Source organism: Canis lupus, chromosome 36 (genome assembly GCF_048164855.1).
Source record: "Canis lupus baileyi chromosome 36, mCanLup2.hap1, whole genome shotgun sequence".
Taxonomy (NCBI): Eukaryota; Metazoa; Chordata; class Mammalia; order Carnivora; family Canidae; genus Canis; species Canis lupus.
Genome location: NC_132873.1, coordinates 13594951 through 13617207, shown reverse-complemented (window position 1 = coordinate 13617207; position 22257 = coordinate 13594951). Strand labels below are relative to the sequence as shown.

At 39.4% G+C, this 22257-nt stretch overlaps 1 protein-coding gene across 18 annotated transcripts in view; it reads left to right on the top strand.

The window, feature by feature from the left end:
* The first annotated feature begins 3480 nt into the window (after positions 1-3480).
* MAP2 (microtubule associated protein 2) overlaps positions 3481-22257 on the top strand; it is a 294178-nt gene continuing 275401 nt past the window's right edge. For 17 of the 18 annotated variants that reach the window (XM_072812966.1, XM_072812961.1, XM_072812954.1 and 14 more), the window contains exon 1: positions 3481-3619. The gene's annotated coding sequence lies outside the window, so the exon portion shown is untranslated. Of the gene's footprint in view, positions 3620-12185; positions 12277-22257 lie in introns of those variants that run through there. The other variant, XM_072812947.1, reaches the window with a different exon arrangement.

Below are 22257 nucleotides of genomic sequence, written 5' to 3'. Positions count from 1 at the left end.
ACATCATAACTAAACAAATGATAAAGAAAATTTATGAAAGCAGCCATAAAAAGCTACACATTACATACAGGGGGAAAAATGACTTCAGTCTTCTCATAAAATGTGCAAGCCAGAGGGTAATGGAAATATATAATTAAAGTGATGAAGTAAAAAAAAAAAACCTGTTAATTAAAAATTGTATTATCTGTGAAAATATCACTTACAAAGAAAGACAAAATAAAATATTTCAAGACAATAAAATCGGAGAAAATTTGTCACCTACCTAACTCGACCTAACTACGAGAATACTACAACACAACACATTTGTCCTCTTTTCTGAGTTAGAAGAACTTCAAAAGCAATACTTATAATTCAATGTTGATGAGCACACAGGTATAATTTGTATGGCACTAGTAGGATAAACAACAGGTGAGGAAATGGTGCTGTACAGAAACAAAGATTTTTTTACATTGTTAAAATTAAGTAGGAATTAATCCATACTATATTCCTATAAGTCAAGATGTTGATTATAATCTCAAAAACAACCACTAGAAAAATTATAGAAAAATAGAGTAAAAGAAATAAGAATGAAAAAATGGTACAATATAAAATACCTAATTATCAAAGTCAGTGACGGAACAATAGTGGAATAAAAAAGACTTAAGATATATACAAACATGGGCACCTGGGTGGCTCACTTAGTTAAGTGCCTGCCTTTGGCTCAGGTCATGATCTCGGGGTTCTGGAATCAAGCCCTACATCAAGGTCCCTGTTCAGTGGAGAGTCTGCTTCTCCCTCTATGCCTCCCCTCTGCTTATGCTCTCTCTCACGCTCTCTCTGTCAAACAAATAAATAAATGAAATCTTAAATATATATATATATATAAACAAATGACATCATGACAGATGTAAGTCTTACCTTATCCATAATTATATTAAATGTAAATGGATTGGAAAAATGCAGATATTAATAAGATGCACTTGAAACATTGTTTCAAATATATAATAGATACATTCTTCATAAGAGAGACATTTTATATTAAGACACAAGAAAAAAAATGACACAAGAAAGCCTTAAATATAAATATATAAATAAAATCCTCAACAAACTAATGATTTAAATCCAATAATATATAAGGATTATACACCATGATCAAGTGTGATTAATCTCAAGAATGCAATATTGGTTCAACATGTAATCAATATGATAAATTATTTTAATAAAGGATAACATACAATCATCCCAATTAATGCAGAAAAAGCATTTGATAAAATTCAACATCCTTTTATGGTAAAAGCACTCAATGAGCTAATAGAAACTTCCTCAGCCCAATCAAGAATAACCAATAAAAAACCCAAAGCCAACATCATATTTACTAAAGAATATAACAAGACAATTCAGTGAGGAAGGAATTTTTTTAGGAAATGGTGCTGGTACAACTGGTTGTCAATATGCAAAAAAATAAAGTTAAGCCTGTACCTCACATCATATAAAAAAATTAACTGAAAATGAATCAACCAAACATAGACACTAAAAGTATGAAACTCTTAGAAAAAAGATAAAAATTGTCATGGCCTTGGATTAGGTAATAGTTTCTTACATATGATGCCAAAAATACAATAAACCAAATAAAAAATAGATATATCAGACTTCAGCAAAATTAAAAACTGTTTCAATGGACAGTGTCAAGGAAGTGTAAGGATAAGCCATAGAATCACATAAAATATTTGCAAATCATATACCTGATAAAGGATTAATATCCACAATGTGTAAGGAACACTTTCAACTCATCAATAAAAGACATGTAACTCAATTTTCAAAAGGGGCAAAGAGTTTGAACAAATAATTTTCCACATAAGATATATAAATGGGCAAGAAGCACATGAAACAACGCTCAATATCATCCCTGGTCACTAGGGATGTGCAAATCAAAACCACAATGAGATACTTCTTCACACCCACTAGAATAGCTAAAATTAAAAAAGAAAAAAAGACAAGGTATACCAAGTTTTGGTAATTATGTGGAAAAACTGAAAGCTTCATACATTGTTGGTATGAAGAATGTAAAATAGTGCAGCTTCTTTAAAAAAAAGTTTAGCAGTTACTCAAATTATTAAAAATACAGTTATATATAACTATAGATGTATATATTTCTAGACTGTATAGAAGATCTAGACATAAACACAAGAGAATTGAAAACATATACCCATATAAAAAAAAAAGGTGTACACAAAAGTGCATAGCAGCAGAATTCACAGCATCCAAGAAGTGGAAACAACCTACTTCAGCTGTTTATCAGTGGATGAACAAAATGTGGCATATCCTACAAGGGAATATTATTAAGTTATAAAAAGTTAATACATGTTAAAAAGTTAACATAAAAGTTAATCCGTGTTAATACATGGATTAAGCTAAGAGAAAGCGTCTGGCACAAAAAGCTACACAGTATATGGTTCCATTTATATTACATGTCCAAAGTTGGCCAATCCATAGGGACAGAAATAAAACTAATAATTCTTAGGGGCTTAAGGAAGGTGAGAGTTGGAATTAGACTATCAGTGTGGCGGTTTCTTTTTATGGTGAGGAAAAGCTTCTGAAATTAGTGGCGATGCTTGCACAACTTTGTGAATATGCTAAAACCCACAGAACTGTACTTTTCAGAAGGCTGAATCTTCCTTAGCATCTGAATTATATCTCAATTTTAAAAGTAGAGCCAGGGAAAGATGTACTATGTTAAGTCTTAACCAAAAGAAGTCTGGTGTGATTATATTAATGTCAAAGTGGGCTTTGCAGAAACAATATTACCAGGAAAGGAGAAACATTGATTATGATACATGAAATACTTCATCAAGAAAACATGTAATAATCCTTATACATGCATATATACTATTTCAGAGCTTCAAAATACATGACAGAAAATCTAACAGAACTGGAAGAAGAAATAGACAAATCTACAATTATATAGTTGGCTATTTCAATACCCTTGTTCCTACTTAGAGATCAAATGAAAAAAAAAATTTGCAGGGATATTGATAGAAACAACAATGGGCAAGTTGTCATAATCGACACTTATAAAACACTCCACCTAACTCTGCACATTTTTTCTCTAATGGATTTATGGAGATAATTGACACTATAAAATTCATTCCTTGTAAGCGTACAGTGTGCTGAGTATTAGTAGGCTTACACAGTTAGGCACCTATAGTCATCCAGTTTGGGAACAATAAAAACACCACAAGAAAAAATTCCCTTGTGCTGGTTTGTAGTCAACTGTTCCCACTCTTCACCTCAGGCAGCCAGCCGTCTACTCTCTATTTTGGTTGTTTTGGCTTTTCTAAAATTTCACACGGATGAAATCATACAATAAGTAATCTTTTGTGTCTGGCTTCTTGAATTTAGGCAAATGTCTTTGAGGTTCGTCCTGCTTGTTGCACATATCAGCACCCGGTCCCATCATTGTGTGGTAGCATTCTAGCCCAGAACTCTATTATCTGCTCATGAGTTCTGTGACATAAGGGTGGCTTCTAGTTTTCAGCTGGCATGAATTATGCTGCTCTGAACATGAAGATGAACATCTTGGCGTGGACATACGTTTCCTTTTTCTTGGGCAGAGAACTGAGAGTGGAGCACCTAGGTATATGTAAGTGCACATGTACATTTTTAAGAAACTGATAGTTTTCCCAAGTAAGTGTCGAGCTTTATTCTATTACCATCAAGGTAGGAGAATTCCAATGTCTTCACATCCACACTGACACTCAGTATTGTCGGTCTTTGTAATTATATTCTTTCTAGGCTATATGTGGCATCTTTCCATGTTCTTAGTAGCCACTCCTATATATTCTGTGGTAAAGGCATCTACTCAAATATTTAGTCTTTTGGTGGAGAGCTGAGATGGGTTGTGTATCTTCATATTATTGAGTTCTGAGAATTCTTTGTAATACCTGTGCACAAAGCCTTTACGGAAGGTGGGATTATTAGATCACTTGGGAAGCTCAGGAGCACACCGGGTGAAATCTGAAACTGGTCCCCTGTAAAGGAGGGCAAGGAAGAAAGAAGAAAAGATTCTTCTTTCTTCAGGTTGGTAGGTGGAAAGATTAATAAGCAAGGGGACTTACATTCGAGGCTTGTTGTGGACAGCCACAAAATGAATAGATTTCTGTGCTCGCCTGCCAGGAAAAATGTTTCTAAGAGGCCTTACCTGGGTTCAGATGTCCTTGGCAACACTTTGTTCTCTCACAGATACATCCTTGAAAACTGCTCCCACTGTGGGAATGGTGAGCAGAATGTTCATTCAAAGGACAGGAGAGGAGGTAAGAAGCTGCTGATAGGCCCAAACCAGCTCACAGGTCTACCCATGGTCACATCCTCTCGATGACCTCTTCTAACCCTGCACCTCTCTGGTGCCCATCGCCTACAGTCTTAAATATCTCATTTGTGTGTAGCATACCCTGAGCGGTAAGCAAGGGGTGTCACTAGCACAGAGGTGATTCATTTGACTCTATCTGGCATTGGAGGCAGATATGACAGCAATGGTATAGACACATGCAGGAAAAAACCACAGATTAAGATAATGAAATTTAAGTAACAATTTTTTTTTCTACTGAGAGCCACATGATCCAAACCACTAATTTATTAAGTCCCCTAGGGTGTGTGGAGGGGGGGGATCACTCAGAGTATTCACTTGTATCCTCGTGTGATTTAATAAAGATGATACACTAGTAGACTCATCAGGTAGGAATGTACAACCTTCTGTCTGGATAATGGCGCAGGTGTCTTCTTGCAAAGCAGTAATAAAGGCCATTCTATTCTGGAGGACAGCTTTTCTTGTTAGAGTCACTTAGGTGTTCAGCAAAGACAAAATTTGAAGGCTGTCATTTAAGGTTATTGGCTGAATTTAGTAGGGACATTTTTTCTATGTGCTATAATATCCTCCAGGCCAAAGGAGAGGGAAAAAGCGGCCAAATGATCATAGCAGTAGAAAGAAGACAGACTGTGCCCATCTACCCTTGAGAAGAGGGAGTTTGGCAAGTTTTCTTACCAAGGGGCAGATTCTTCCCTATATGTTCAGAGAAAACCTGGGGTACAGCAGCCCAACCACACAGACTACACAGGTAGAAGCCACAAAGATTTCTATCTCACAACCATTGGGATTCATTCAGGGCTTCCCAGTACGCACCTGAGTGGCATGACTAGTTAGTGCCAAACTATTGCTATCCTTCATATAACAGAATGGCTACACATTTCCAGTAATATCCATCCCATATTCTTGGTCAAATTAGTTTGGTTCTGTTTGACATTTTTCTGTTCCCAACCTGGAATAAGGGTGCATCTGTGCTCAAATCTGCATAAACTGAGTTGAGCCGCAGGAACCCATCCTAAATCTGAGCGTAGCCACTCATAGCCTTGATAGTGACATTTTTAGGATCCTTCCAGTCAGCAGTTTGACGGGCTGCCTGTGTAGTTTGATAGAAGAGGAATCCCCATGCCCAGGGTTATTGATAGTGTGTGCCACAGGTTTCTAAGTCAGTATCAGGTGAATTAAGAATATTAGTCCTAGTTTGCTCTTCCTTAATGTACGGTTGTAGTGCTTCCAACCCCTTCCCTGGAGTAGTGATACCCACCATGGCAACCATGACAAGCTAGAAAGGGCTAGTGCCTACATATCCAATAATTGGATTCATTTCTTAGCCAGGCATATTGGGGGGGGGCATTGTAGAAAGGCATTTTCATCAGGTACCCATCTCATGACTGGGCACCACAGGAACAGCAGATGTCTAAGGTTGAAAAGATGGATATTTAGTAGGAACTTCTATGGGAGGGTCTTGCCCTTCCATAAGAATTAAACTTGTGGCCTGGTCCTTAGATGTGAATGTGTTACAGCTTTAGGAATTTGACCTGTTGGTCAAGGGAAGCAGCACTGTCCAGTGTGAGGAAATGTACCAGATGGCATATACCAGACCAGGACCCCACCTCCTTCCCTCTTTCACTGATACATTTTCCATTCCAGATATGGTGTGTTTCAACAGGTCCAATATGCAGCAGGAAAACGGGATCCCAGTGGAGAATGAGTAGTTCCCTCTTAACCAGTGGTGCAAAGTAACTCCCCATCCAGGAGAGATGTCCCATTGCAAATTCTAGTCAATGATGCCTTTCCCAGGTGTGATGGAGCTTGGTGTTCTCAGCAGCATTACCCCAATGAGAATCAGAACAATGGCTATTTCCCAAAATTTCTACATTGTTTACAGTATTGGGCATTTTGGCAGGTGTTCCCAGTCTGACATACAGAGCAACAGGGCCTACTAGTTGATGACTCAAATGTATTAAAACCTGAGAAAGTACCACCTAGCCAAGGTGGTTTTACCTGTTAGTAATTCAGTCTGCTGCTTTAAAACATTCCATTCTTCCTTTCGACTAACCCTGCCTGCTGCTTGTATGTTATAGGAAAATAGAACCTCCATTCAATGTTATGTTCTTTTGCCCAATCTTACACATCATAACCTTTGAAATGTGACCTCCCCCCATCACTGTCTATTCAATGATGACATCTATACGTGATCCTTAGCTCCTCAAATACCCTAATGGTGGGCAGCCTGGTTTGTGCAGCAACAAGGGTAAGCTTGGGTTAGGCCAGACCAAGTGTTTCCACACAAGCCAAGGCATACTTAGAATCCTCACTCAGAGGAAAGGAGACAGTATCAGTAATTTGCCAATCCCTTACTGGTTGGGAACTCCAGTGGATGGTTCAAGATTCCTTTGGCAGTTACCTTGATGTTGTCTAGAACACACAGAACATGCTGTTACTGTATTAACCAAGTCATTGTATTTCAATCCTGTATCCTTGGCATGCATCACCCCTACTGGGTGCTATGGTGGTTGCTCTTTTTAGCACTCAATCTGCTGCATCTACTGAAGCATCCATTGCTAGGGCTTGTACCCAAGCTAGGGCTTCAGCTTCCTGATGGTCAAGGGGTGTCAACACACACCTTATGAGCTGGGACATAGAAGACTGTGAGGATTGCCTCAGACTCTTGCAGGCGAACACAAATGTCTTTCCGCATATCTTTTTTTTTAAGATTTTATTTATTTATTCATGAGAGACACAGAGAGAAAGAGAGAGGCAGAGACACAGGCAGAGGGAGAAGCAGGCTCCATGCAGGGAGCCCGATGTGGGACTTGATCCTGGGTCTCCAGGATCATGCCCTGGGCTGAAGGCGGCGCTAAACCACTGAGCCACCCAGGCTGCCCTCTTTCCACATATCTTGACCCCAGAAAGTCTTATTCATAATCATCCACCCTTTTAAAACAGCCCAGCTGTCAGTGTAAAGGGTTAATGGTCAGGGTTCATGAATGAACACCAGCCAAACCACTGGGAGTTCATCCCAGTAGCTGCTGTGGTTTGTTCCTATTTCCACCCAGATGGTGTCAGTATTGGGCTGCAGTTTGTGTGGATGGGTTGCCCCGACCAGACCCATCTCTTTCTGTGCATCAGGGAGAATTTTCTCCACTCCCTCTATATTGGCCAAAAAGACCACCATAGGAATGGGGCAGAGGTATTTAGAAGCTCTACATACTCTATGGTGCCTAATAGTACTGTATTTCTAGAGAGAGTGAGCTGATAGTAGAGTGCTCCTCTGCTATAAGTAGGTCTTGGTTAAAGTGGGAGTTTGAACTACAGCAGAAGTGGGTGGATGGAACAGATTTCTAACCCATCCCTTGATAAGAAGGGAAGCTCTTACCATGACATGTTGTTCCTTCATGAGAGGCTCTACCTGGAGAGTGCTATATGCCCTGCTGGAAGCTATTGCTTTTGGAGGTATATCAGGTTTCTGTACCTTCCACAGCTGTGTCCAAAATCCTAGGGGTATTCTCTCCTTCTGTTGTCTCTGCCACAGTGTCCAACCTATACCTTCTAGAGTCATGGACATATCTAACTCAGATGGGAGCCCAGAACTCCAATCTCTTTCACTAGTATTTTTGCTTTCTCGAAGGCAGTTTGTTACACTGATTCCCAGTCTCACATGTATCCTTTATTTGTCAGATGGCATAGGAGATGGAGACACTGTGCCAGGTCCTTCAAAATCCCCAAATCCATACAAACTCTTGTACTTCTCTCATGTCCTCAGGGATAGGCTTGCACCTTAATAATCATAGTGTCTGAGACAACATGTGTCTCTACTCAACCAAAGGACTTCCCACAATTTTACGGCAGTCCCTGGATCTTAAAATTCTGTGGGTTCACTGCCCATCCTCTCCCTCACAGATGTTCCAGAAAAGTCTGCAGAATGTCTTGCAGCAGAGGCAAGTCTTTACATGAAAACATTATGTCATCAATGTAATGGACTCATTTTACTGATTCGCGGAAGGACGACAAGGACAGATCTTTGGATAGCATCTCATGACGTCTTGTGGGGCTGTGCAAGTAGCCTTATGGAAATACTTGAAAGGTCCATTGTTGCCCCTCACTTATGAAGGCAAAATCATCTTTGGACTTAGCAGCCAAATTTATACTGAAAAAATCACTTGCTAAGTCCAGTACAGCATGTTACCTTCCTGGGTGGGTCAGGGGGAGGTACTACTTTATTCAGTTCTTGGTAGTCCATGGTCATCCACCATGAGTCATGAGGCTTTTTTACTGCATACCAGGCTATTAGAAGCACGATGGGCAGGCCACAATATCCACTTGGTGTTGTTTTTAGATAGCTTCTCCTTTTTTCTTTATACCCCCCAGTACCAGGCAATTTATATTGTTTCAGTAGTTACCGCTTTTCCTGGGGGTGGTAGATTTACTAGTTCCCAGTTGGTGTTTTCCTTCAAAAAAAAAAAAAAAAGCCTCAGAGTTTACAGTTTGATTACTCTAACCAGGAGGCAGGGTTCACTGATAGAATTGCAAACATATGTATCAATGAGGCAGAACTATCAGAAAGTCTAAAATCTAAAGCACTGACAACACCAAATACTGTTGAGGATGTGGAGCAACGGGAATTTTTGTTCATTATTGGTGGAAAAGTACAACTACTTTGGAAGACAGTTTGGCAGCCTCTTACAAGGCTAAACAGTCTACTATACAATTCAGCAACTGTGCTCCTAGATATTTACTTAAATGAGCTGAAAACATATGTCAGCACAAAAACCTGAACTTGAATGTTTATAGCAGCTTTAGTCATGATTGTCAAAAATTAGAAGCAATCAAGATGTCTTCAATAGGTGAGTAGGTAAACTGGTACATTCATACAATGAAATATTATTCAGTGATAAAAAGAAATGAGCTATCAAGCCAGGACAAAGCATGAAAAGATCTCATATGCTTACTACTAAATGAAAGAAGCCAATCTATAGTGAAAGGGCTATGTATTGTATGATTTCAACTATATGACATCTGGGTAGGGAGGAGAAAGAAGAGAGAGGCATAAGTAGGGCCCAGGGGATTTTTAGGGCAGTGAACTATTCTATATCATCCTGTAAATGGTAGATACATGACAGTATACATTTGGCAAAATCTGCAAAACTACAAGGCCAAGAGCAAGCTTTAATGTAAACTATTCTCTTTATTAATAATAATGTCTAATGTGCCCTAAAGGCAGAGCCCAGTGAACTTGGCCCAGCTCCTCATGGGAGATGCTTCATGACGGAAGAACTAAAATGTCTCGTGGATGCCTGATGTCCTCGTGGCTGCCACATGGGGACAAGAGTACAGTTGTAACAGGTGTAACATATCCATGCAGGATGTTACTAATAGAAGAAAGTCTGGGCAGAAGGAAAGGAAGTATATTAGGAATTCTCTATACTTTCTGTTTAATTTTTCTCTGTAATTACAAAAGCATTATGAGAAATAAAGCTTATTAATATATATGTATTTTTAATAAAACCTCAAGAATATCTAAAGAAATAGAGGCCTATACCATGTTCATGGATTAGAAGATTCAATATTGCTAAGATGGCAATTCTGCAAAACTTGATGTATAAATTGAACATAAGTTCAACTAAAAAACAGCATTATTTTTATAGAAATTGATAAGTTGGCGTGAAAATTTATACAGAAATGCAAACACTAGATGATTCAAAAGATTTTTGAAAGACAGTAATAACATTGTAAGACTTGCAACCCTTGACTTCTGCAAAGCTAGAATAATATTTTGCTTGCAGAACATGAGGATGGGCAGGATTGTGCTCGAGGTACATCATCTACTTTAAGCTCAGAGTTGATGCAGACTCAGGGGAATTCTTCCTGAAGCAAAAGAAGGCAGCAGGGAGTGCCGTCCTTTTGGAATGTGGTTCTTGTATCAAATAGCACAGAATTAACAGAACTGAGAAACAATAATTGTACTGGAGATACTCTCAGTGAGCATCTGCACCAGTGTGCTAGGTCATGCCTGTCAGTTTGCTAACACCCTGGCAGGATTCATAATCTTCCTTCCATCCCTCATATGGTTTCATAAGTCTCCTAAGATCTATTCTCAAGCAGGCCCTGTTCTGAGGAAGAGACCTAACTCCTCCAACTTCCCTGCTACTTGGGTGTGCCCTGATACTTCCAACCTCACTGGAAGCGTCACCGAGATATGGGGTGAAGCTGGGTGGAGGGAAGCAATACAGAGAGCATGGGGTGTGACTTCAGAGGCCAGGGTTTCAGAGTTTGCTGTTATAGTTTTTCATCTTCACAGCCTCTTATCATTAGGTTTCTTTTTTCCATCTGAAAATTGAGGGAATTTAACCAGATGTATTGGAAAATCACTAGGAATCAACTCTAGGAAATCAACTCTAATGTTCTATAGATCTATGATTCTACGGATAATAAAGGGACAAAACCAAATTATAAGTGCTGTTTCATCAGCACTGTGAAATTGTACAAGCCACACCTCACTCTCTCGGCTGACCTTAAAAACACCTGTTACAACTTGATAGACATGCTTGAAGCAACTCTGAGTTGCATCTTACCTCTCTCACTTATAATAAAGTGCCGTTCTCTGATTATGAAGATTCTGAGGTAAAGAATCATCTGTTTTCCCCATTGGTCCTATCACTTTCAGAAGTATCTAAGGTGTTATTTTTAATGGCAACATTTCAAAGTCAACATTTTCTGTGTTTTCTAATTCATTATTCTTATTCTTTATACTCTTCACAGACTCTTCTTATTCATGATGCAATTATATCCTCATATTAAACACGGCAGAGGGGTAGGGTTAATATTTTTATCCTCACTCATATACTGTGAATTAGATTAAGATGGGGGACTCTGGAGCATACATCTAGCTATCTAGCGTGTAATAAAATCCCTGAAGGCAGTAGTTTTGGGTAGGGGGAGGGAGGCAGAGGAGTCTGTTTTATTCACTGTTTCTACAGTGCCTAGAACAGGGCCGGATGGGGTAGGCATCATTAAACATTTGTTGAATGAAAAAATGAATGAATGCATCTGGTTAGTGGCAAAGACATCTAAATTCTTAGCCATTGCTCCCTTAGTACTGACCAGAGTTGCTCTCTCTCCTCATGCCCCCCCCATCACCCCCCCCCCCCCCATTTTCCGGATGCAACCGCTGTCAGGTTTGTGCAAGCGAGGCCAGCGAGCCTTCTGCGCGGAGGGGTAGCGGGGCCCCTCGCCTCACAGTGACAAGAGAAGGAAAGGAGGGCATTTATGGGGACACCAATTCCCCCCCAGGTGTCAGAGGAGGAGGTCCGCTGGGTGTCTCAGGCCCGAGGGAGCTGGCCTCCCTTCGGTGGCGGCGGAGGGGGACTCTCTGGAGCCCCGCGTGGCCGGCGGCCCCGGAGCGGTGTCCTGCGGCGGCGGAGGAGGCCGGGCCGCGCTCCCCCTGCGGGGCACTGCCGCTGGGGCCCCGCCGAGCCGCCTGCAGGCGTCCGCATGGGGAGGCGGGGCCGGGGCGGGGCGGGGACCGCGGGGGCGTGGCCGGGGCGTGGCCGCGGGGCGGGGCCGGGGCGGGGCGGGGACCGCGGGGGCGGGGCCGGGGCGTGGCCGCGGGGCGGGGCCGGGGCGGGGCGGCGGCCGCGGGGGGCGGGGCCGGGGCGGGGCGGTGGCTACGGGAGCCCCGGCCAGGGCGGTGCTCAGACTGGGCCGGGCGCTCGGGCTGCGCGGGCTCTCGGCGGCCGCGAGGCAGCAGCATCCTCCTCCTCCTCCTTCTCCTCCTCCTCCTTCTCCTCCTCCTCCTCGCTCCCCTTTCTTTCCTTCCGCTTCTTTCTCTTCTCCTCCTTCCCCTGCCCCGTCTCCCCTCCACCTTCACCGGAGGGCACCGAGTCGTCCAGTCCGGGAGCGCAGGCAGCGGCCCCCGCGGGTGCATCCGTCCAGTCCAGGTAAGAGAGCCGCCCCACCTCGGCTTCCGTGCAGGACGCCTTTCCTTCCCCCGCTTGGCTCAGTGCGTGGACGGAGCCTCAGCCGGGAAAGGGTGGGCAGGGCTGTCTGGTCCCCTGTGTGTTGGAAGCCGGCGCAGGTTGGCCGCCTGTCCCGCCTCCCACCTGGCGGCAGCCTCGGGCCCGGCCTCCCCAGGTGTCCGCACAGAGCAGGGCAATGGGCGCTGCTGCTGCTTCCTGGCCCTAGGTTCCTAGGACAGCCTGTGACCTTGCTAGGTACCACTTTGAAGCCCCGGGAACTTACGTCGGGTTAGGATAGCCCTGTGCGTTCAGAGCCAGTATCACCTGAGCTGTAGAAAGACGAGGAGTGGGTCATACAAAGATAATGGGGGGGGGGGGGTAGAGTTTTTTTTTTTTTTTTTGGTCCCTCTAGCTGCAGAGACCTGCACACTGACGAATGAGTGAGTTGGGGAAGCCTTTTCAATTTGAAATCATTTTCCTTGTAATTCTTCCAAAAATAGCTGGAAGAAGAAAATTGATAAATATGATTTTAGGAAAATGAAAAAATCAAGTGTCTGGTCGTGTTGGAGGGCGGGACACGAAAATATGTCTGGATGAGCTTGAACGTCCACACAGTCTTTCTGTTTCAAGCGATGGGGGTGGGAAGCCTGCACCTACAGTCTGTCTATTCTTTTTCTTTTTAAAAGGCTTTTGGGGGCCCGCAATGCCGAGTTTCGTCCTTCCCCAACCTAGTCTTTTGTTTAAGGATGGAGATTTAAAGGAGTGTATGAAAGGAGCCAGGAGTGGGGAGGTGTGTTTGGGTGTGTGTAGGGGAGGGGTGAGGGTAGTAAAGCAGATGGGGTCAGGAAAAAAAAGGCATCTTTGAAAACTGGAATTGATGTTATACTGCCTGGCATCAAGGCTTCAGGATTTTTGTCAGAAAATAAAAAGCTTTCATTAGCAACAAGCCCGTTTATAACAATTGCTGTGTGCCATCTGCTGTAAGCCCTTAGCATAATGCTTCCAGGACATGGACACTTAAAACTGACACAATGTGAAGGGTTTTCGTTTAAATGCATACACATACATACTCATGCACATGTGTGCACTTGTACACATCACACACACACATGCACACATATAATACACTATACATAATATTGCAAAAGGGAATAGATACTTAAAGGACAAATCTTTGTAAATTTTTTTTTGAGGGTTTGAGGATTATGGTGTGACTGAACTCTAGTGCAGAACAAAAAAATATTGTTGGGGTGATATATAATTTTGAATGTGAGGGAGAGGGATTAATGGATGTTGGCAAGGAACTAACTCAAATGTTAAAGGTATAATTTATTTAAAAATGGTTGATCCAGGAGAGGAAATGACTGCAAACTGAAATTGAGGTTTGCAGCCGCAGTGAGGCGATGGAGAACAAAGCCTTTTATGTGAGCCACATTATGCAAAATGTCCTGGGCTTGAGCTTCAGGTACCAGCCCAGTATAAAGCATAGCTCTGTCATGCTGTCATTTCATTGTGGGCAATTATATTTTTTTTGGCAATGAAAATAGACTAAATAAATAAAAGCCCTTTAGAATGCCCAAGAGGAAGATTATAGCCTTTCACCTGACTGTGACACAAACACCCGTTTAACTGGGCAATAGGTGTATTTCGGTAGAAATCTTTATGAATTTGTAAATCCTGGGTGTTTCAGTCAACCCTCTCCCGTTTATGCACAAAAGCATCCTCCCTCCAAGTAAAGGTAGGTGGCATTTTTTTCTTTCAATAAAGAATATTGTATTTGTGTGTGTATTGTAACATTGATTTTCTGATAATTTTCTTTGATGACCATAGGTTTACATCTGTATTCATGATTTGCATGTTATGAAGCTATTGTGCCTTTAAGATCATTGGTCCATGCTGCTTATCTGTTCGTGACTTATTTCATGTTAATTTATAGTATTTCATAGTTTGCTGTAATACCATTTAATTTCCAGAAGTTTAAAAAAATTTTACATGTAAGTAGAAAATTGTCTAATACACATACACCTGGAGATCTAAGTAATTTAAAAATTGAGCTTCTTTTAAAATTTTTGATTACATTAGTTTTCATTTTCTTTGTTTCTCTCCTCTCTTATTTTTCCCCTTCTTCTTGTCAAGCAAATAACCTGTTTCTTTCTGGCTGGTGGTGCCACTTTAAGCTTCTGGTTGGGTCTCGACTACCAAAAGCAGAGATAGATGTCTCAGGAATTTTGAATGTAGGATTTGTTAATTCTCCACCGCCACCCTCTCAGGATGACTTGTTTACAGCACCTACTCCGGGAGGAGAAAGAATGTGCTGAGAGAGCATGACCCAGTGAAACTGGCACAGCCATTACCTCATCATAGTAGCTACTTCAGATTCATTGAGAGAGCAGACATCCTCTCAGTGGAAACCAAACACCAGGAGCACGCCCATCCCTAGGCAGAAGCCCTTCTCATCCCATAGCAGCCTCTACTAATATTGCTTTGCTGAGGTTAAAGGGATATTTTCTCTTTTAAGTACTTCTTTTCAAAGTATTTCTTTTCAGAGATCTTGAACTTGGACAAAAATATGCAGCCAGAAATGAAACTTGGCACAGAATCTAAGCCTGAAGGAACTATTTCATTCCTTTACCACTTTTGGCTTAAATCAATTTGCAAATTTTCTAAACATCAGAAGGGAGAAGGAAGAAAAAATATTTGTTAGTGTATCCTTGCATGTTTTCTTAGGACACACATATTTTGTGTTGAATTTTACTAGCAACTGGATAACAGACTGGACTACTTTGAGAACTATAGTTCCACTGTTGGACTTGAAAATTAAATAGTTATTATGTTTGTTTAGATGCATACATAGCAGTGTGTGCATCCCTAAATTATTCATCAATATCCACGGGAGACAGACTATCTGAAACCAACTTGGGGATTTTAGTATTGAATTAGATTATTCTGATGAATGAAGTCTTCAATTCTTCATTTCCTTGTGACAGATTAAGATAAAGAATCTGAAATAACAGTTATAGTAGGTGACAACAATACCCCCAGGTCAATACTATTCTCCTTAATGCTAACAGTAGTCATTAGGTAAGTCATTACTAGATGCATGAACCTGAAGATAATATTCTGAAAAAGTCATAAGCTCTTTTGTCTCTGATCCATGAATTAAAGATGCTATTAAGCTCTCTGATTCATATCTGATTCTTTTGGTATATCAGTTGTTTTTGCTACCTTAATTCTCTCTATATCTTTATTATTGTCATTGTCTTGATCTACTCGTTCTATACCTCTGATATGGAGAGTATTTTGATCATTTCACCAATTTTCCCCTCTACACCATTTTAATCTCACATTTGAATGTTAGACTTCTCTATTACTATTACTAGTATTCTTTAATAGTATTATTCTCAGTACAAATTAGCTTTTAGGAGAGCATTTATTCCTATTTATTTATTATTCATTTATATGTCACCTATTAGAAATAATCATACTGCAGGCTATGTAATATCAAAAATATAGCAGACATGGTCCCTGGCTTTAAGAAATTTACAAATAAAATTAGAAGAATTTATTTCTTTTGTAAGAGGGGACGTTCAGATGAGTAGTTGTTGTATTACAGCTACAACGCAGAGAGCAAGGGACTGCATTTGGACAGAGGAGATGTCCCAGCATCTCAAAGACAAGCTGTTATGCATCAGTTACATAAATATCCTAATGTATACCTACCTTTCGAGTCCATATATATTTATATATTTTTAATTAGGGCATGATAAAATATAACTCTTTGTTTGTGTGCATGTATATATACGCATACATACTGCAAATACTGATAGGCCCTCAAGCACTTCCATCAATCAGCTGTAGAAAGTAATATCTTTAAGTGCTGTAAGCACACGAAAGTTAAAATTCATAGTTTTCTGAGAAGCAACTTCGGTTATTTTCAAGGGATTATCAGTCCTAGGAGTTGATTCCAGGCCTCAAAAGCAGTTAAAGAACTATGAAGTCAGAGATGATAGACAAAGCACCAAAATCAAGGGGAAAGGTCTGTGGAGAAGTTTGGGTGAGTGGGTGGGTTGCAGTAGGAGGAGAACCGAAGAACGAAAGCATGTTCTCATTGTTAATATTTGATTCCGGATGGAGAAGAGCCTGCGTCTAAGTGGTTGGAGAAGTAAGAAATCTGTTTTGTTTTTCTACCTCCTCATAATGTTTTGTCCATATTCTTCCCTGTCATTACTTTGAACTAAGGCTGTAGGTGTTTCCTTATGAAATTTATAAAAGATGCTTATTGGAAGCAATTCTGTAGTGTATCAAAAATTTTAAAACAACGTGAATACAATTAGTTGACTTTTTAGGGAAAACACTTTGAATCTAATCTTTGAACTTAATCTCTCCTGTTCAAGAGAAATAAGCTTTCCTTTGAGTTATAGTATTTTAACATGATACTTATTACTTCTACATTTTAATGAAATTCTCTGGGAATTTAGACACAATAAAGAGCTCAGGATTTCCTCTTTCAGTTGGTTAACTTATATTGTGGGCTTTGGGGAAAGTTTTAAACGATTTGTTTTCCATTAAAACTCGCCAGAGGCAACAAATTTCTTTTTTGTTTTTTGCTTTTTTGTTATGTTAATAAGTCTTATAGAGAAAATAAATTTACTTGTAATAAGGTCACACAGCTTGACTTTCCCCTTCTTTGTTTCCTTTTTTCCTTCCTTCTTCCCCCAGACTTTTTCTTTCTTTTCTTCTTCCCTTTCTTTGCTCTTTCTTTTCAATTTGTGTTGGCAAAAAATCATTGATCATTAGAAAATGCAAATACTGTATAGCTTGCTATTTTTATTGACTTTATTTTCCATTACATCTATATTTCTCATTTAACATGCAGTTTTATGCTACCTTCTCTCCCTCCTCAGTGCTCTATCCCTGTCTTGGCTCTTTCTTTGATCTTGCCTTCTTTATCCTCTAGCCTTGAATAATCTTTTCCTTGTATACTAGTCTTTGATTGTGTGTTTTGCCTCTAGGAGGCCTTTCTGAATCTGGAAGAAAAGTTACTACCTTGTTTCTTCCCATGATTTAAACCAAGTTTACCCAGGTTCCCTTATCTTAAATCTAAGTGCTCATCCCAACTGTGTCTTCACCAGCATTCTTTAAATTATTATTTTTTTAAATCTGCAGGTAAAAATAGTACATCTATACCACTAATTGTTTTCAAAGTGAAAAATCTGGTTAACCAACTACTTTTTTTTGTCATTTTTCTTACCTGACACCAAGTAAAATGGTTCAGCTATTTTTATAAATTAAATTGACTATTAAAGTCATTATGTGTCAGTCAATCCATTGTCTTCAGTTAATGCTAGTTAACTAATTCCACAGATAAATACTTAATATTTTGAGTACCAACTACTCAATGACCAATCAGAAAATATTGAACTAGATGAATTCAGTTTTGTATAAAATATTTCTAATTACATTGCTCTGAACAACATCATCATTAGCCATCTTGAATCCATTTCAAAATGATCATAAAAGACAGTGCCTGAATATCCATGAGAATATTTCATCATTTAACTATCTAGGTCTATTACATTTAAAGCAAACTCATTAGTAAATACACAAATTCTATTAATTTGATGCTAACTAATGATGCCGATATGAGCCTTTCACATTACCTTATTTAAGTGTTAATGGCTTATAGTTGGCTACATGTTATTGTTGTAACAGTTGTAACAGTACTGTGTTGTATTGTTCATGGACAACAGTGAAATTCTATAATGAGTTGATACCGAAACATGTTCTCAATTTTATTGTCTTAGAAAGAATGATGCAGCATCACTGTCACTGACACTAAAGCAATTGATGATCAGCTGTGAAGTTTTATTATTTTATTTGGGCCTTGAACCTCTCAAAATTGTGGTTAGTCTTTCCGTAAGTGTATGCAGATTTTTGGCAGAACAATATTTTAAACAAGATGCTGCTTACTTTTTGTATGATACTATATTTCTTTGGCTCATTTTTAAAAACAGGCAAAAAAGTTTAAGGATTCAGCTATGTATTCTTTTTATGTTAATGTTATTGAGTATAGTTGGGACAAGACCTCATTCATTAATTTACTGCACATACTTACCATTTATTGTTTGAAAAAGTTTGCAACCAAGAGCATAAAGTTTTTTTCTTCAGTGGACAATAATATGGAGTCAGTACATATAGTAGCTTTTGATCACATGAAATTTGTTTGCCTTGTGTCTCACAAAGGGCTAGGTTGGTAGTATTTGTGTGTGTGTGTGTGTGTGTGTGTGTGTGTAATAATCTTTGTAGACAGTCTTTTAGAAGTACTCCATTTTTTATAGTTGAAATAAATTATTTTGCAATCAGTTGACTTTGAGAAAATGAAAAACTATACTATGATGTTCCACATGTGAACATTTGATATTAAATACAATTTGATAAGAAAAACAATTTTATGGGGCACCTGGGTGGCTCAGTTGATTAAGCATCTGCCTTCAGCTTGGGTCATGATCTTAGGGTCCTGGGATGGAGCCCAGCATCTAAGCTCCCTGCTCAGCACAGCAGGGAGTCCGCTTCGCCCGCTCCTACCCTACCACCCACTCCACCACGTACACACGTGTGCTCTCTCTCTGTCGCTTCTCTCTCTCTTGAATAAATAAATACAATCTTTTTAAAAAAAGAAAAGAAAAATGATGTTATGGGTGTTCATTAATGAAATCAGATCGGATGAATTTCAACCTATTTGTATACTTTTCTGTTTAGAGATATAGTCCAGATTCCATTTTCCATTATTGAAATCAAATGGTAAAGCTAAATACTGTGCCCAAAATAAAAACATCTCTGTTTTGATAAAAATGTCCTAAATTGAAATATGACCCTTAAATTTATCTTTTAAGAAGTGTAGGTAGCACTACTTTTGCATGCAAAATGCAGTTTATCTTCACTGAAACAGCAGAAGCCAGAGTTGATAGATCTTTAGAAATTTTACTGTCAAGAAAGCATCCAGAAAGCACTAAGCATCCTACTGTAAGCCAAATATCTTCTCAAACAATAAATTGAGTGTGGTCTAGGGTTTATTTAAATGGGCTTTGGCCATTGTGCTTCAAACCAAACTTGCCTCATTCATAGATTACATGATGGAAATTGTTATAGACTACTGAGTAGCGGCTCTTGGTGAAATTGAGGTTTTGTGGTGTTTTGTTTTGTTTTGTTTTTACAGTTCTTATATATTTCATATTCAGTCACCAGTTCCATGATTTTTATTCCTTTTGTTTTGAATAGATGTGAGGGTGGTCACTCTCAAAATTAGAGTTTATGAAAACTGCACAATCCCGGACAGCGTCACTCCTTATTTCAACCCCTTCTTAAAGACTACATGAGGGTATGTGATAAGAATCTAAAGTTTCCCATTAAAAAGCTGATATTGCAAATGAATAAACTGATTTTTGATTTTTAATAAAATCTTTTCCTTTGGCTTCTAATATATTTATAGTCTATATAAACAGAGTAGCTCTTTGTAACCCTATTAATTAGTGGCTTAAAAGGATTATGTACTTACATAGCTGAAAACATAAAATGTCATTAATTGTATTCTTTACTTAATGGCATTAATTGTGTTCTTAACTTCTGTACCCCATTGCAGAAGGGACATTGGTTCTTAAGACTTGCTAATTATATATAAATTAGATGATGTTTGAAGGGAAAGAGGGACTGGCAAGAGCAGATGGTGTGAACCTCTGGTATATGTATAAATAAACCGGTACAGGGAGCTGTTAAGTGGCTTACCCAAGGTCCTGAGAGGTGGAGCCAGGCTTAAGACTCAGCCATTCTGGCTCCTGCTCAGTGCTTGTTGAGGGCGCCAGTGAGGTACCATTCCACTCTGACTCTCCATTTCCAGTTCTGATTATATGACCGTTTTCTGAGCTGAAGGGGTTCGGTGAAGTGACAGTCATACCTGCCCAACCTTGTGACTCAACTGTGACTTTCCCATGGACACAAAAGAGGGAGGGATTTGGAATTCTAAGGCCGTTCCAACTAGCGACATGCCAGCCACACTTCTGAAAATGGTGAGACTAACTAAACCTGATCCAGGAAACACTGACAGGGCTCCTGCCCAGGCCCATTCCTGCGGTTTGGATCTCTTAAAACAGAAGTTTAAATTCTCTGGGGATGTGTGCTCAGACTCAAGGTACTTGGAAAGCCAAGGAGCTTTTCTCAGAGCTTGAACTATCTATACTGATGCCTCCAGATTGCTGGAGACTGTGTTTAAACTTGGCTCTGTGTACAAGGGGAATCCAACAAAAATAGCCAGATTGAAACTTTTTTTCTGACCTCTAGCAACATGAAATTTTCTCAAAAATAGCTTTCCTTTTGTGTTTCCCCCAGCTTTCATATTTTTAGCTGAGAGGAAGTGAGCTAGAAAGGCTGTGGGCCTCTTACTTTCTTACTCTCTTGTACGTCTTCCTGTTTTGTTTCTCTGTCTCCAGTGCTCCATCCTTCTTATTTTTCACTTCTTCCAAGGAGACAGCAAACTAAATGAGAATTAGGTGTTGCTGTGGTTGCTGTGTTCAGTAGAGCTTCACCTGCAACCCATGCTGCTTAGGCATTGTAGAGTCTTAAGTTGACAAATATTCGAAAGGCATGAAAAGCATCTTGGAGGGAAGAAATTAAGCAGAAATCATGCTTAAATATTTAAAGAGAAACATTCCTAGTCACTGAAAACCGAAACAATATCACTACCTAGGGAGTGAAGGAATTCTAATGTTACCCTTCTGTTAGAGAATGTGATATAGTATATCCTATTTCTCTAGATGAACATGTTCAATCACTCGTCAGAATTGGAGCGACTATTTTATCACTGAGTAGATGTAAGAGAATTCCTTAAAATAGTTCCATGCACAATTGCAAAAGACTGGGTTGTGCATATTGTTTTCCCTTAAGTTTTTGTATTTTGAGTCATAAATACAGAAAAAATCATCTTAACTGCACACCAGGAATCTACACTTTACGAAGGCAAATTTTTAAAAATAAGTTATTCTGTGCTCCTCTTAATTGTGGTTTATTGAATTTGATAATTAGAAAATCTACATGATCTCCAGGAAATTAAAATAATACCCTTCAGTAAATGACATTTTTCCTTGGAATAGAAAATGACATTCTTCCTTGGTATAGATTCACTATCTATCTTTCTTCCACTTAAATATCAGGCTAGTGAGCTATGGGCATTTCTAACATCATGGAACATAAATCATTCATTTATGTAACAGATGGCTAGTGTATCCTTATTATGCAGCAAGAATTTTTCTGAATGTGTAGGATATTGGGATATATCATACAAATTCCCACCCTCAGGGAATTTATGAGACAGAAACTAACAAATGAATAAATGAATGAACATTTGAAACAGGTAATTGCTATAAGGAAGAAGAAACAAAAACGTACAATAGAGCTTATTTGGGATGGGATAGGCTGTCTTTGGAGATTCAGTAATGAGAAATAGCCATGGTAATGGAGGGGGAGGGTATAGCGTGAATTTTCAAGTAATGGAAACAGCATACAAAATAGCTTTGAAGCAGGAAGAAGCCTGACATATTTGAGAAACAAATATAAGGTCAGTGGCACTGGAGTCTAATGAGCGTGATAAAGGGATGTAGGAAAGGAGATGAGCAGAAGACAAGTACCAGGCCACACAGGTCCTCTTGACCAAGATAAGGGGTTTTGATATGCAGTGCATTCTAATTTTTAAGGTAACAGAAGCAGAATTTTTTGGGAATCTCATAAAAGCTTTCAAATTAATTATATTTTCTGAATCCCTGTAGGTGTACCTGTATCTTATTCACTAATGTGTTAAATCACAAGAGAGAAATAATTTAGAAAGTCAGAAATCGATGGTGGGGATAAAATTAGATTTATGTTAACCTGGTCTATTATAATGCTCTACACATAAGTAACCCAAACTGTGTCATT